General features: G+C 48.4%; 1 protein-coding gene across 5 annotated transcripts in view; it reads right to left on the bottom strand.

The window, feature by feature from the left end:
* The window catches only part of CBFA2T3 (CBFA2/RUNX1 partner transcriptional co-repressor 3), a 178,020-nt gene that overhangs the window by 129,898 nt on the left and 31,035 nt on the right, over window positions 1-17,087 (bottom strand). For 2 of the 5 annotated variants that reach the window (XM_033940938.1, XM_033940942.1), the window contains exon 1: window positions 11,074-11,460. The exons of 2 other annotated variants lie outside the window; for them this stretch is intronic. The gene's annotated coding sequence lies outside the window, so the exon portion shown is untranslated. Of the gene's footprint in view, window positions 1-11,073; window positions 11,461-17,087 lie in introns of those variants that run through there. One more of the 5 variants, XM_033940937.1, reaches the window with a different exon arrangement.

Genomic DNA, 17,087 nt, shown 5'->3' with positions numbered 1-17,087 from the left:
AAATCCTAAGTAGCAACATTCTAGAGCTCAGATTGTGATGTCATAATGCCTCATTCCACCAATGCCTAAGCTCCGTCCTCATCCGCACAAGCCTCAAACACTTTAAAATCCTAAGTAGCAACATTCTAGAACTCAGATTATGATGTCATAATGCCTCATTCCACCAATGCCTAAGCTCCGTCCTCATCCGCACAAGCCTCAAACACTTTAAAATCCTAAGTAGCAACATTCTAGAGCTCAGATTGTGATGTCATAATGCCTCATTCCACCAATGCCTAAGCTCCGTCCTCATCCGCACAAGCCTCAAACACTTTAAAATCCTAAGTAGCAACATTCTAGAACTCAGATTATGATGTCATAATGCCTCATTCCACCAATGCCTAAGCTCCGTCCTCATCCGCACAAGCCTCAAACACTTTAAAATCCTAAGTAGCAACATTCTAGAGCTCAGATTGTGATGTCATCATGCCTCATTCCACCAATGCCTAAGCTCCGTCCTCATCCGCACAAGCCTCAAACACTTTAAAATCCTAAGTAGCAACATTCTAGAACTCAGATTATGATGTCATAATGCCTCATTCCACCAATGCCTAAGCTCCGTCCTCATCCGCACAAGCCTCAAACACTTTAAAATCCTAAGTAGCAACATTCTAGAACTCAGATTATGATGTCATAATGCCTCATTCCACCAATGCCTAAGCTCCGTCCTCATCCGCACAAGCCTCAAACACTTTAAAATCCTAAGTAGCAACATTCTAGAGCTCAGATTGTGATGTCATAATGCCTCATTCCACCAATGCCTAAGCTCCGTCCTCATCCGCACAAGCCTCAAACACTTTAAAATCCTAAGTAGCAACATTCTAGAGCTCAGATTGTGATGTCATAATGCCTCATTCCACCAATGCCTAAGCTCCGTCCTCATCCGCACAAGCCTCAAACACTTTAAAATCCTAAGTAGCAACATTCTAGAACTCAGATTATGATGTCATAATGCCTCATTCCACCAATGCCTAAGCTCCGTCCTCATCCGCACAAGCCTCAAACACTTTAAAATCCTAAGTAGCAACATTCTAGAACTCAGATTATGATGTCATAATGCCTCATTCCACCAATGCCTAAGCTCCGTCCTCATCCGCACAAGCCTCAAACACTTTAAAATCCTAAGTAGCAACATTCTAGAGCTCAGATTGTGATGTCATAATGCCTCATTCCACCAATGCCTAAGCTCCGTCCTCATCCGCACAAGCCTCAAACACTTTAAAATCCTAAGTAGCAACATTCTAGAACTCAGATTATGATGTCATAATGCCTCATTCCACCAATGCCTAAGCTCCGTCCTCATCCGCACAAGCCTCAAACACTTTAAAATCCTAAGTAGCAACATTCTAGAACTCAGATTATGATGTCATAATGCCTCATTCCACCAATGCCTAAGCTCCGTCCTCATCCGCACAAGCCTCAAACACTTTAAAATCCTAAGTAGCAACATTCTAGAGCTCAGATTGTGATGTCATAATGCCTCATTCCACCAATGCCTAAGCTCCGTCCTCATCCGCACAAGCCTCAAACACTTTAAAATCCTAAGTAGCAACATTCTAGAACTCAGATTATGATGTCATAATGCCTCATTCCACCAATGCCTAAGCTCCGTCCTCATCCGCACAAGCCTCAAACACTTTAAAATCCTAAGTAGCAACATTCTAGAGCTCAGATTGTGATGTCATCATGCCTCATTCCACCAATGCCTAAGCTCCGTCCTCATCCGCACAAGCCTCAAACACTTTAAAATCCTAAGTAGCAACATTCTAGAGCTCAGATTATGATGTCATAATGCCTCATTCCACCAATGCCTAAGCTCCGTCCTCATCCGCACAAGCCTCAAACACTTTAAAATCCTAAGTAGCAACATTCTAGAACTCAGATTATGATGTCATAATGCCTCATTCCACCAATGCCTAAGCTCCGTCCTCATCCGCACAAGCCTCAAACACTTTAAAATCCTAAGTAGCAACATTCTAGAGCTCAGATTGTGATGTCATAATGCCTCATTCCACCAATGCCTAAGCTCCGTCCTCATCCGCACAAGCCTCAAACACTTTAAAATCCTAAGTAGCAACATTCTAGAACTCAGATTATGATGTCATAATGCCTCATTCCACCAATGCCTAAGCTCCGTCCTCATCCGCACAAGCCTCAAACACTTTAAAATCCTAAGTAGCAACATTCTAGAACTCAGATTATGATGTCATAATGCCTCATTCCACCAATGCCTAAGCTCCGTCCTCATCCGCACAAGCCTCAAACACTTTAAAATCCTAAGTAGCAACATTCTAGAGCTCAGATTGTGATGTCATAATGCCTCATTCCACCAATGCCTAAGCTCCGTCCTCATCCGCACAAGCCTCAAACACTTTAAAATCCTAAGTAGCAACATTCTAGAACTCAGATTATGATGTCATAATGCCTCATTCCACCAATGCCTAAGCTCCGTCCTCATCCGCACAAGCCTCAAACACTTTAAAATCCTAAGTAGCAACATTCTAGAGCTCAGATTGTGATGTCATCATGCCTCATTCCACCAATGCCTAAGCTCCGTCCTCATCCGCACAAGCCTCAAACACTTTAAAATCCTAAGTAGCAACATTCTAGAACTCAGATTATGATGTCATAATGCCTCATTCCACCAATGCCTAAGCTCCGTCCTCATCCGCACAAGCCTCAAACACTTTAAAATCCTAAGTAGCAACATTCTAGAACTCAGATTATGATGTCATAATGCCTCATTCCACCAATGCCTAAGCTCCGTCCTCATCCGCACAAGCCTCAAACACTTTAAAATCCTAAGTAGCAACATTCTAGAGCTCAGATTGTGATGTCATAATGCCTCATTCCACCAATGCCTAAGCTCCGTCCTCATCCGCACAAGCCTCAAACACTTTAAAATCCTAAGTAGCAACATTCTAGAACTCAGATTATGATGTCATAATGCCTCATTCCACCAATGCCTAAGCTCCGTCCTCATCCGCACAAGCCTCAAACACTTTAAAATCCTAAGTAGCAACATTCTAGAGCTCAGATTGTGATGTCATCATGCCTCATTCCACCAATGCCTAAGCTCCGTCCTCATCCGCACAAGCCTCAAACACTTTAAAATCCTAAGTAGCAACATTCTAGAACTCAGATTATGATGTCATAATGCCTCATTCCACCAATGCCTAAGCTCCGTCCTCATCCGCACAAGCCTCAAACACTTTAAAATCCTAAGTAGCAACATTCTAGAACTCAGATTATGATGTCATAATGCCTCATTCCACCAATGCCTAAGCTCCGTCCTCATCCGCACAAGCCTCAAACACTTTAAAATCCTAAGTAGCAACATTCTAGAACTCAGATTATGATGTCATAATGCCTCATTCCACCAATGCCTAAGCTCCGTCCTCATCTGCACAAGCCTCAAACACTTTAAAATCCTAAGTAGCAACATTCTAGAGCTCAGATTGTGATGTCATAATGCCTCATTCCACCAATGCCTAAGCTCCGTCCTCATCCGCACAAGCCTCAAACACTTTAAAATCCTAAGTAGCAACATTCTAGAACTCAGATTATGATGTCATAATGCCTCATTCCACCAATGCCTAAGCTCCGTCCTCATCCGCACAAGCCTCAAACACTTTAAAATCCTAAGTAGCAACATTCTAGAACTCAGATTATGATGTCATAATGCCTCATTCCACCAATGCCTAAGCTCCGTCCTCATCCGCACAAGCCTCAAACACTTTAAAATCCTAAGTAGCAACATTCTAGAGCTCAGATTGTGATGTCATAATGCCTCATTCCACCAATGCCTAAGCTCCGTCCTCATCCGCACAAGCCTCAAACACTTTAAAATCCTAAGTAGCAACATTCTAGAACTCAGATTATGATGTCATAATGCCTCATTCCACCAATGCCTAAGCTCCGTCCTCATCCGCACAAGCCTCAAACACTTTAAAATCCTAAGTAGCAACATTCTAGAGCTCAGATTGTGATGTCATAATGCCTCATTCCACCAATGCCTAAGCTCCGTCCTCATCCGCACAAGCCTCAAACACTTTAAAATCCTAAGTAGCAACATTCTAGAACTCAGATTATGATGTCATAATGCCTCATTCCACCAATGCCTAAGCTCCGTCCTCATCCGCACAAGCCTCAAACACTTTAAAATCCTAAGTAGCAACATTCTAGAGCTCAGATTGTGATGTCATCATGCCTCATTCCACCAATGCCTAAGCTCCGTCCTCATCCGCACAAGCCTCAAACACTTTAAAATCCTAAGTAGCAACATTCTAGAACTCAGATTATGATGTCATAATGCCTCATTCCACCAATGCCTAAGCTCCGTCCTCATCCGCACAAGCCTCAAACACTTTAAAATCCTAAGTAGCAACATTCTAGAACTCAGATTATGATGTCATAATGCCTCATTCCACCAATGCCTAAGCTCCGTCCTCATCCGCACAAGCCTCAAACACTTTAAAATCCTAAGTAGCAACATTCTAGAGCTCAGATTGTGATGTCATAATGCCTCATTCCACCAATGCCTAAGCTCCGTCCTCATCCGCACAAGCCTCAAACACTTTAAAATCCTAAGTAGCAACATTCTAGAGCTCAGATTGTGATGTCATAATGCCTCATTCCACCAATGCCTAAGCTCCGTCCTCATCCGCACAAGCCTCAAACACTTTAAAATCCTAAGTAGCAACATTCTAGAACTCAGATTATGATGTCATAATGCCTCATTCCACCAATGCCTAAGCTCCGTCCTCATCCGCACAAGCCTCAAACACTTTAAAATCCTAAGTAGCAACATTCTAGAACTCAGATTATGATGTCATAATGCCTCATTCCACCAATGCCTAAGCTCCGTCCTCATCCGCACAAGCCTCAAACACTTTAAAATCCTAAGTAGCAACATTCTAGAGCTCAGATTGTGATGTCATAATGCCTCATTCCACCAATGCCTAAGCTCCGTCCTCATCCGCACAAGCCTCAAACACTTTAAAATCCTAAGTAGCAACATTCTAGAACTCAGATTATGATGTCATAATGCCTCATTCCACCAATGCCTAAGCTCCGTCCTCATCCGCACAAGCCTCAAACACTTTAAAATCCTAAGTAGCAACATTCTAGAACTCAGATTATGATGTCATAATGCCTCATTCCACCAATGCCTAAGCTCCGTCCTCATCCGCACAAGCCTCAAACACTTTAAAATCCTAAGTAGCAACATTCTAGAGCTCAGATTGTGATGTCATAATGCCTCATTCCACCAATGCCTAAGCTCCGTCCTCATCCGCACAAGCCTCAAACACTTTAAAATCCTAAGTAGCAACATTCTAGAACTCAGATTATGATGTCATAATGCCTCATTCCACCAATGCCTAAGCTCCGTCCTCATCCGCACAAGCCTCAAACACTTTAAAATCCTAAGTAGCAACATTCTAGAGCTCAGATTGTGATGTCATCATGCCTCATTCCACCAATGCCTAAGCTCCGTCCTCATCCGCACAAGCCTCAAACACTTTAAAATCCTAAGTAGCAACATTCTAGAACTCAGATTATGATGTCATAATGCCTCATTCCACCAATGCCTAAGCTCCGTCCTCATCCGCACAAGCCTCAAACACTTTAAAATCCTAAGTAGCAACATTCTAGAACTCAGATTATGATGTCATAATGCCTCATTCCACCAATGCCTAAGCTCCGTCCTCATCCGCACAAGCCTCAAACACTTTAAAATCCTAAGTAGCAACATTCTAGAGCTCAGATTGTGATGTCATAATGCCTCATTCCACCAATGCCTAAGCTCCGTCCTCATCCGCACAAGCCTCAAACACTTTAAAATCCTAAGTAGCAACATTCTAGAACTCAGATTGTGATGTCATAATGCCTCATTCCACCAATGCCTAAGCTCCGTCCTCATCCGCACAAGCCTCAAACACTTTAAAATCCTAAGTAGCAACATTCTAGAACTCATATTATGATGTCATAATGCCTCATTCCACCAATGCCTAAGCTCCGTCCTCATCCGCACAAGCCTCAAACACTTTAAAATCCTAAGTAGCAACATTCTAGAGCTCAGATTATGATGTCATAATGCCTCATTCCACCAATGCCTAAGCTCCGTCCTCATCCGCACAAGCCTCAAACACTTTAAAATCCTAAGTAGCAACATTCTAGAACTCAGATTATGATGTCATAATGCCTCATTCCACCAATGCCTAAGCTCCGTCCTCATCCGCACAAGCCTCAAACACTTTAAAATCCTAAGTAGCAACATTCTAGAGCTCAGATTGTGATGTCATAATGCCTCATTCCACCAATGCCTAAGCTCCGTCCTCATCCGCACAAGCCTCAAACACTTTAAAATCCTAAGTAGCAACATTCTAGAACTCAGATTATGATGTCATAATGCCTCATTCCACCAATGCCTAAGCTCCGTCCTCATCCGCACAAGCCTCAAACACTTTAAAATCCTAAGTAGCAACATTCTAGAGCTCAGATTGTGATGTCATCATGCCTCATTCCACCAATGCCTAAGCTCCGTCCTCATCCGCACAAGCCTCAAACACTTTAAAATCCTAAGTAGCAACATTCTAGAACTCAGATTATGATGTCATAATGCCTCATTCCACCAATGCCTAAGCTCCGTCCTCATCCGCACAAGCCTCAAACACTTTAAAATCCTAAGTAGCAACATTCTAGAACTCAGATTATGATGTCATAATGCCTCATTCCACCAATGCCTAAGCTCCGTCCTCATCCGCACAAGCCTCAAACACTTTAAAATCCTAAGTAGCAACATTCTAGAGCTCAGATTGTGATGTCATAATGCCTCATTCCACCAATGCCTAAGCTCCGTCCTCATCCGCACAAGCCTCAAACACTTTAAAATCCTAAGTAGCAACATTCTAGAACTCAGATTATGATGTCATAATGCCTCATTCCACCAATGCCTAAGCTCCGTCCTCATCCGCACAAGCCTCAAACACTTTAAAATCCTAAGTAGCAACATTCTAGAACTCAGATTATGATGTCATAATGCCTCATTCCACCAATGCCTAAGCTCCGTCCTCATCCGCACAAGCCTCAAACACTTTAAAATCCTAAGTAGCAACATTCTAGAGCTCAGATTGTGATGTCATAATGCCTCATTCCACCAATGCCTAAGCTCCGTCCTCATCCGCACAAGCCTCAAACACTTTAAAATCCTAAGTAGCAACATTCTAGAACTCAGATTATGATGTCATAATGCCTCATTCCACCAATGCCTAAGCTCCGTCCTCATCCGCACAAGCCTCAAACACTTTAAAATCCTAAGTAGCAACATTCTAGAGCTCAGATTGTGATGTCATCATGCCTCATTCCACCAATGCCTAAGCTCCGTCCTCATCCGCACAAGCCTCAAACACTTTAAAATCCTAAGTAGCAACATTCTAGAACTCAGATTATGATGTCATAATGCCTCATTCCACCAATGCCTAAGCTCCGTCCTCATCCGCACAAGCCTCAAACACTTTAAAATCCTAAGTAGCAACATTCTAGAACTCAGATTATGATGTCATAATGCCTCATTCCACCAATGCCTAAGCTCCGTCCTCATCCGCACAAGCCTCAAACACTTTAAAATCCTAAGTAGCAACATTCTAGAGCTCAGATTGTGATGTCATAATGCCTCATTCCACCAATGCCTAAGCTCCGTCCTCATCCGCACAAGCCTCAAACACTTTAAAATCCTAAGTAGCAACATTCTAGAGCGCAGATTATGATGTCATAATGCCTCATTCCACCAATGCCTAAGCTCCGTCCTCATCCGCACAAGCCTCAAACACTTTAAAATCCTAAGTAGCAACATTCTAGAGCTCAGATTGTGATGTCATCATGCCTCATTCCACCAATGCCTAAGCTCCGTCCTCATCCGCACAAGCCTCAAACACTTTAAAATCCTAAGTAGCAACATTCTAGAACTCAGATTATGATGTCATAATGCCTCATTCCACCAATGCCTAAGCTCCGTCCTCATCCGCACAAGCCTCAAACACTTTAAAATCCTAAGTAGCAACATTCTAGAACTCAGATTATGATGTCATAATGCCTCATTCCACCAATGCCTAAGCTCCGTCCTCATCCGCACAAGCCTCAAACACTTTAAAATCCTAAGTAGCAACATTCTAGAGCTCAGATTGTGATGTCATAATGCCTCATTCCACCAATGCCTAAGCTCCGTCCTCATCCGCACAAGCCTCAAACACTTTAAAATCCTAAGTAGCAACATTCTAGAACTCAGATTATGATGTCATAATGCCTCATTCCACCAATGCCTAAGCTCCGTCCTCATCCGCACAAGCCTCAAACACTTTAAAATCCTACGTAGCAACATTCTAGAACTCAGATTATGATGTCATAATGCCTCATTCCACCAATGCCTAAGCTCCGTCCTCATCCGCACAAGCCTCAAACGCTTTCAAATCCTAAGTGTTTGAGGCTTGTGCAGTTAAGGCAGAGCTTACAGGAATGGGTCAGGGACAGCGACAAAATTCACAGGGACGGGACACTGAAATTGAGTTCCTGTGGGAACGGGGAAAAACCTGTCCCCATGTCATTCTTTAATTAATACAAGAATGACAATGGTAAATCCTAGCATGATGGAGAAGAGGCTACAGAGTCAGAACAGTCTGATACCTGCTGCCCAAGAAAAATATTAATTACAAGGAGGAGACACCTGGAATCCGCTAAATGTCCTTACTAAATTCCAGTCCTTTGAAATGAATACATCTTAGCTGGGCATGTAGGAATCTCTGGTTCTCATCCTTTCTGCATCCGTTCCCCACCCCCATACTGAAGCAACCAGACAAACTGGTCCCTGAGGTGCAGAAGGGAAAAAAGCAGGAGCTAAAATGAAAAAAAAAAAAAAATTGTGATGGGGAGTAAGGAAACCCTGCTGATTCTCTGAGCACAGAACCTCTGCGCTGTCAGTCTGTTGTGTGCTGGGAAGTCCTAAATCCTAGCTCACTGAATTCAAGGGGTGAGCTTGGGGAGGGGGCAATGCTGAATTGATCCCTCTCTTCCCACTGCTATGATTTTTTTTTAACCCTTTGCCCCACAAAATAAGCAGAGATACTACTTATGCAGAAAGCTTGAGATTCCTGGAACTAAAATCGGTGAATTATGGGGGGGGAGGGGGGTTTCCATATTTTCTATTTACTTTGAGGGCGGTGACTTCAATTTCAAGGTATTATTTCTAGTCCGCTAAGTCTCTCTCTAGGATCAGTGATGGGCACTTGGGCTCTTCAGTGCCCGAAGGCAGGATCTGCAGACTGAGGTGTCTAGTGTATAAGGAAAGCCACTGACCCAGGGGACCGTCCTTCTGTCTGGCGGAGCAGCTGACACCACCCGACCCTGCAGGTGTGTGCGATGTGCACGCCTGCCTGATTTCAGCTGGGGCTCGATGAATCGCTGAAAGTTAGTTCCTGCTTCAGCCTGGGCACGCTGTGTTTAATCACAGAGCTGAGAGGGAAAGCCAGAGCCCTGGCATGGTTCAGGGGGAGCAGGAAGCCGTCAGGCACTGGAGTGCGGTGTTCCTGCCATTCAAGGCTAAATGCTTTATACTTAGCTTTGTTAATTGCTTATGAATTCATTTGTGTTTCAGCTTTAAGCTAAGCTCCGTTTTCTCATAAAATCTTTCTGGCTTGTGTCCTCTGCTACGCTCAGGCTTTACAGCGGCTGGTACAGCACATGCCTTTAGCCCTTCCTGCAGGTACCCCTAAAGTCCCGACAACATGGAAGGCATTTCCTTCAGTTTCACTTTGGAGCTGTGCAACCTTAGGTAAGAAATAGTGGCACAGACTCCCCGCAAAAGAGGAATGGGACTTGGTTGTGATAAATAAGGTGGCCAAAAAGGTTGAAAAGACAACAGCAAAAGCTAGAAGGAATGGTCAACAGGAAAAAGGAGATATTGAGGCCACAGTATAAGACTGGTGAGACCTCATTTAGAATATTGTGTACAATTCTAGATTAGATTAGATGCAAACAGATGGTCAGTGGTCTTTGTCATAGGCGTATGGGGACAGACTTAAAGATCTCAATCTCTATACTTTGGAGGAAAGGCGGGAGAAGAGAGATAATAATAATAATAATAACAGTTTATATACCGCAATACCGTTAAGTTGTAAGAGATATGATAGAGATGTTTAAATGCACATGAGGTGAGTGTCTCTCATTTGGAATGAGAGGGCACAGGATGACGTTAAGAGCTGATAGGCTCAGGAGTAATCTAAGGACATACTCCCCCCCCCCCCCAGATATGGTGGTAGATGCATTGACTAGGCTCCCGCTAGAGGTGGTGGAGAGAAAGACTGTGCATGTGGGATCTCTTAGGGAGAGGCTGGGTGTGCATGGGCAGTCTGGACGGCCCGTTTGGCCTTTAGCTGCCATCCTGTTTCTGTGACTTTTCTAGGTGCTGGCATCCCAGGAAGTTGCTGGGGACCAGGTTTTAACTGAAGCAGAAGGGAACAGATCCAGGCATAGAAGCCAGCCTGCGCAATTTTTGGGACTGTCCAGGGAAGAGTCATTTCCAATGAATTTAGCTCTCCCAATCATTTTGAAAAAGTTGTCTGGTGTGAGGGGTGGGGAAGCCTTACTAAAGCAGTACCTGGAAAGTCCCCCTGGCCAACCCTGGGGCTAGACACATTTTCACTTCAAATTCCTAGCTCCTATGAATTCAGGACAGGCTCAGCTCATCAGTCCTTTCGGAGTCTAGGCTGCTCCTACACCAGATCCTAAGACAAAGCAGGAAAGAGAGGGACACTTTCTACCCTAATTACTGAACAAAATAAGCCCCGGGATGTCCCTGCTGAAGTCCCCTCCTGCTATCTCAGATTCAAACAGCAGATAATAATGAGCCCCCCCCCCCCCCCCCGATCCACCGGGAAAGTTTTAAGACATAGGAGGGGGAAGCGGAGAAAAGTGCGAGCCCAGCAGACAGAAGGAAAAGGCAAAGCTGCTCCCTGGCATCCACCGGGAGGCGACACTTACTGTCCTGAGGCTGAGCTGAAGGTCCCGACCGGAGGCGGCTCTAGGCTGGGGCCATGGCCGGGCTCTTTGTAAATCCAGCGATCTTTGGTTTCTGCCTCCTGCTCCTCTTCCCACTTTGCCCTTGTCTGCCTTTTCTTTTCCTCTTCACTTGGCTTTTACTTCTTTCTCTTTTCCATTCAATCTCTCTCGTCCCTGCCGGTGGCCGCTTGCGCCGCTCCCCGGGGCCGCTGGCCGGCAGGGCGCCGCTCAGCTGGCGGGGTCCCTGCAGCTCATCCCCGGCCGCAGCCCCGCAGCTCCCGCTCCCGGCTCAGGCTCCGGCTCTCTGCGCTGCCGAGCGCCCGTCAGAGCGGGCAGAGGGAGGGCTGCAGCCCGGGCTCCTCCTCCGCCTCCTCCTCTTCCCCCCGCCTGCGCTCCCCGCTGTGGGTCAGCTCAGACAAGATGCCTCCATACGCCCCCCCTCTGCACCCCCCACTCAGCTGACACCCCCACATGCTCCTCTATGCACCCACCCACTCCCCCCTCACCCACTCATAGAGCTGACACCCCCCACATGTTTCTCTGTGTACACCCCCACCCACCCTCACTCTCTGCACACTCATCCACCCAGTCACCCCCACACCCACTCACAGAGCTGACACTCCACACATGCTCCTCTCTGCACCCACCCCCACCCCCACTCTCTGCATTCACTCAGCACACTCACCCAACCACTCACCCTCACACCCACTCACAGAGCTGACACTCCACACATGCTCCTTTATGGACATTCCCAACCACCCCCACTCTCTGCACACTCACCCACCCACTCACCCTCACACCCACTCATAGAGCTGACACCCCACACATGTTTTTCTCTGCAGCCACCCACCCACCCCCACTCTCTGCATCCACTCAGCACACTCACCAACCCAGTCATCCCCACATCCACTCACAGAGCTGACACTCCACACATGCTCCTCTATGGACATCCACAACCACCCCCACTCTCTGCATACTCACCCACCCACTCACCCTCACACCCATTCATAGAGCTGACACCCCACACATGCTTCTCTCTGCACCGACCCACCCCCACTCTCTGCATCCACTCAGCACACTCACCCACCCAGTCACCCCCACACCCACTCACAGAGCTGACACTCCACACATGCTCCTCTCTGCACCCACCCACCCCCACTCTCTGCATCCATTCAGCACACTCACCCACCCACTCACCCTCACACCCACTCATAGAGCTGACACCCCACACATGCTCCTCTCTGCACCCACCCACCCCCACTCTCTGCATCCACTCAGCACACTCACCCACCCACTCCCCCCCACACCCACTCACAGAGCTGACACCCCCCACATGTTTCTCTGTGTACACCCCCACCCACCCCCACTCTCTGTACACTCACCCCCCACTCCCCCCTCACCCACTCATACAGCTGACACTCCACACATGTTCCTCTCTGCACCCACCCACCCACACTCTCTGCATCCACTCAGCACACTCACCCCCACACCCACTCATAGAGCTGACACCCCCCGCATGCTCCTCTATGCACCCACCCACTCCCACTCTCTGCACATTCACCCACCCACTCACCCCCACACACACTCACAGAGCTGACACCCCACACATGTTTCTCTGTGTACACACCCACCCACCCCCACTCTCTGCACCCACTCTCTGCACACTCACCCACCCACTCACCCCCACACCTACTCATACAGCTGACACTCCACACATGCTCCTCTCTACACCCACCCACCCACCCCCACTCTCTGCATCCACTCAGCACACTCACCCACCCACTCACCACCACATCCACTCATAGAGCTGACACCCACATGCTCCTCTATGCACCCACCCACTCCCACTCTCTGCACACTCACCCACCCACTCACCCCCACACCCACTCAAAGAGCTGACACCCCCCTCATGCTCCTCTATGGACACCCCCACCCACCCTCACCCTCTGCATCCACTCAGCACACTCACCCACCCACTCACCCCCACACACACTCATTGAGCTGACAACCCCCACATGTTTCTCTCTGCACCCCCACTCTCTGCACACTCACCCACACACTCACCCTCACACCCACTCAAAGAGCTGACACCCCCCACATGCTCCTCTATGAACTCACCCACTCCCACTCTCTGTACACTCACCCATCCACTCACCCCCACACCCACTCATACAGTTGACACTCCACACATGCTCCTCTCTACACCAAACCCACCCACCCCCACTCTCGGCATGCACTCTGCACACTCACCCAACCACTAACTCCCACACCCACTCATACAGCTGACACACCTCATATGCTCCTCTATGCACCCACCCACCTACACTCTCTGCACCCACTCGCTACACACTCACCCACCCACTCACCCCACACCCACTCATAGAGCTGACACCCCACACATGTTTCTCTGAGTACACAACCACCCACCCACACTCTCTGCACTCATTCTCTGCACACTCACCCACCCACTCACCCCCCCACACACTCATACAGCTGACACCCCACACATGTTTCTCTCTGCTCCCACCCCCCCCAACCCCACTCTTTGCATCCACTCTCTGCACATTCACCCACCCACTCACCTCCACACCCACTCATAGAGCTGACACCCCACACATGTTTCTCTCTGCACCCACACTCCCACCCCCACTCTCTGCACACTCACCCACCCACACACCCCCACACCCACTCACAGAGCTAACACTCCACACATGCTCCTCTCTGCACCCACCCACCCACCCCCACTCTCTGCATCCACTCAGCACACTCACCCACCCACTCATCCCCACACCCACTATTGAGCTGACACCCCACACATGTTTCTCTGTGTACACCCCCACCCATCCCCACTCTCTGCACCAACTCTCTGCACACTCACCCACCCACTCACCCCCACACCCACTCATAGAGGTGACACCCCACACATGTTTCTCTCTACACTCACCCCACCCTCACTCTCTGCACCCACTCTCTGTACTCACCCACCCACTCACACCCACACCCACTCACAGAGCTGACACTCCACACATGCTCCTCTATGCACCCACCAACCCATCCCCACTCTCTGCACCCACTCTCTGCACACTCACCCTCACATCCACTCATAGAGCTGACACCTCCCACATGCTCCTCTATGCATCCACCCACCCCCACTTTCTGCACCCTCACCCACCCACTCCCCCCCACATCCACTCATAGAGCTGACACCCCACACATGTTTCTCTGTGTACACTCCCACTCCCTCACCCCCACACTTACTCATAGAGCTGACATCCCCCACATGCTCCGCTATGCACCCACGCACCCCCACTCTGCACACTCACCCACCCACTCACCCCCACACCCACTCACAGAGCTGACAACCCACACATGCTCCTCTATGCACCCACCCACCCCCACTCTCTGCACATTCACCCACCCACTCCCCCACATCCACTCATAGAGCTGACACCCCACACATGTTTCTCTGTGTACACTCCCACTCACTCACCCCCACACTCACTCATAGAGCTGACAACCCCCACATGCTCCGCTATGCACCCACTCACCCACACTCTGCATACTCACCCACCCACTCTCCCCACATCCACTCTTATAGCTCACACCCCCATATGCTCCCCTATGCACCCACCCACCACCACTCTCTGCACACTCACCCACCCACTTCCCCCCACACCCACTCATAGAGCTGACACCCCCCACATGCTCCTCTATCCACACCCCCACCCACCCGCACTCTCTGCACACTCACCCACCCACCCACTCACCCCCACACCCACTCAAAGAGCAGACATTCCCACATGCTCCTCTATGCACCCACCCCCCACACTCTGCATCCACTCTCTGCACACTCCCCCCCACACTCCCCCTCATAGAGCAGACACCCCACACATGTTTCTCTGTGTACACACCCACCCACCTCACTCTCTGCACCCACTCTCTGCACACTCACCCACCCACTCACCCCCACACCTACTCACAGAGCTGACACCCCCACATGCTCCTCTATCCACCCCCACTCGCTGTGCACACTCCACCCCCACACCAACTCATAGAGCTGACACCCTCACATGCTTCTCTATGCACCCACCCACCCACACACACTCTGCACACTCACCCACCCACTCCCCCCCACACCCACTCATAGAGCTGATACCCCCACATGCTCCTCTATGCACCCACCCACACCCACTCTCTGCACCCACTCTCTGCACACTCACCCACCCACTCACCCCCACACCCACTCATACAGCTGACACCCCTCATATGCTCCTCTATGCACCCACCCACCCACAGTCCCTGCACCCACTCTCTGCACACTCACCCACCTACTCCCCCCACACCCACTCATAGAGCTGACACCTCACACATGTTTCTCTGAGTACACACCCACCCACCCCCACTCTCTGCACCCACTCTCTGCACACTCACCCACTCACTCACCCCCACACCCACTCATAGAGCTGACAACCCCCACATGCTCCTCTATGCATCCACCCACTCATACATCTGACACCTCACACAAGCTCCTCTATGCATCCAACCACTCACAGAGCTGACACCACACACGTACTCCTCTATGCACCCAACCACCCACTGACAGAGCTGACACCTCACACATGTTTCTGTGCACACACCCACCCACTCACCCCCACGCCCACTCATAGAGCTGACACCCCACACATGTTTCTCTGTGTACACACCCACCCACTAAACTCCACACCCAATCATACAGCTGACACCCCACACATGCTCCTCTATGCACACACCCTCTCTCTACACACCCACCCACCTCACACTCACTCATACAGCTGACACCCCAAACATGCTCCACTATGCACACACCCACTCTGTGCACATGAACCCACACCCTCACCCTCACACCCATTTGTATAGCTGACATGCTATTCTATGCACACACCCACCCACTCACCCCCACACTCACTCGTACAGCTGACATCTCACACATGCTCTTCTATGTGTACCCCCACTCTTTGCACACCCACACACCCACTCACCCCCACACCTACTCATACAGCTGACACCCCACACATGCTCCTCTATGCACACACCCACTCCCCTGCACACCCACCCCACCCCCTCTCATACAGCTGACACTCCACACATGCTCTCTATGCACACACCCACTGACCTCCACATCCACTCATACAGCTGACAACCCACATATAATTGTCTATACACTCACCCATACCCACTCCTATATATACCTAACCACACCTGTACACAATGACACCCCACACTCCTCTATACATCCACCTACTCTCCCACTCCACACCCATTCCTCTATACACCCAACCACCCCACCACACACTAACTCCTATATACACCTAGCCACACCTGTACACAATGACACCCTCCACAATCGTTTGTACATCCACTCACTCTCCCACTCCACACCCACTTCTACCCACACATCCACTCAATGCCCTCACAACCCCACATTCTCCCCACACTGTAAACTGTATATATCCCCCAACATATACACCCATGCCCATACACTCCTACATACATCCACTCACACTCCCTATATATAACCATGCCCACACATACCCCTATATACACACCTTCCATCACACAAATTTAACCCTTTATTGCCTGAGATACAATTTTAGATTGTGAGACTTCAAGGGTCAGGGAAATACCTAGTATCTCTGAATATATATCTTGACTATTACTGAAAAGGTTTGGCTATAAATAAAAGCTACAGATAGAGATACTCACAGACCCCACATCAAGCTCATACAGACATATCAACTTACACCTACACATTGATAGATACCCCACAGACACAAAACCACACACACAAATAATCCCTACCACACACTAACACATACATGTACATAACATCCACATCTAATCAGAAAGCAACACATTAATACCCCCACAGATACCAACACCAGACACTCTACAGACATCCTGACACCAGCCCAGGCAGAAATATAGAGTGACACATCTATATGTTATTAGTGAATGAA

This window comes from Geotrypetes seraphini, chromosome 4 (assembly GCF_902459505.1).
Source record: "Geotrypetes seraphini chromosome 4, aGeoSer1.1, whole genome shotgun sequence".
Lineage (NCBI taxonomy): Eukaryota > Metazoa > Chordata > Amphibia > Gymnophiona > Dermophiidae > Geotrypetes > Geotrypetes seraphini.
Note: the sequence above shows the minus strand (reverse complement) of the source record. Positions and strands in the feature narration are given on the sequence as shown.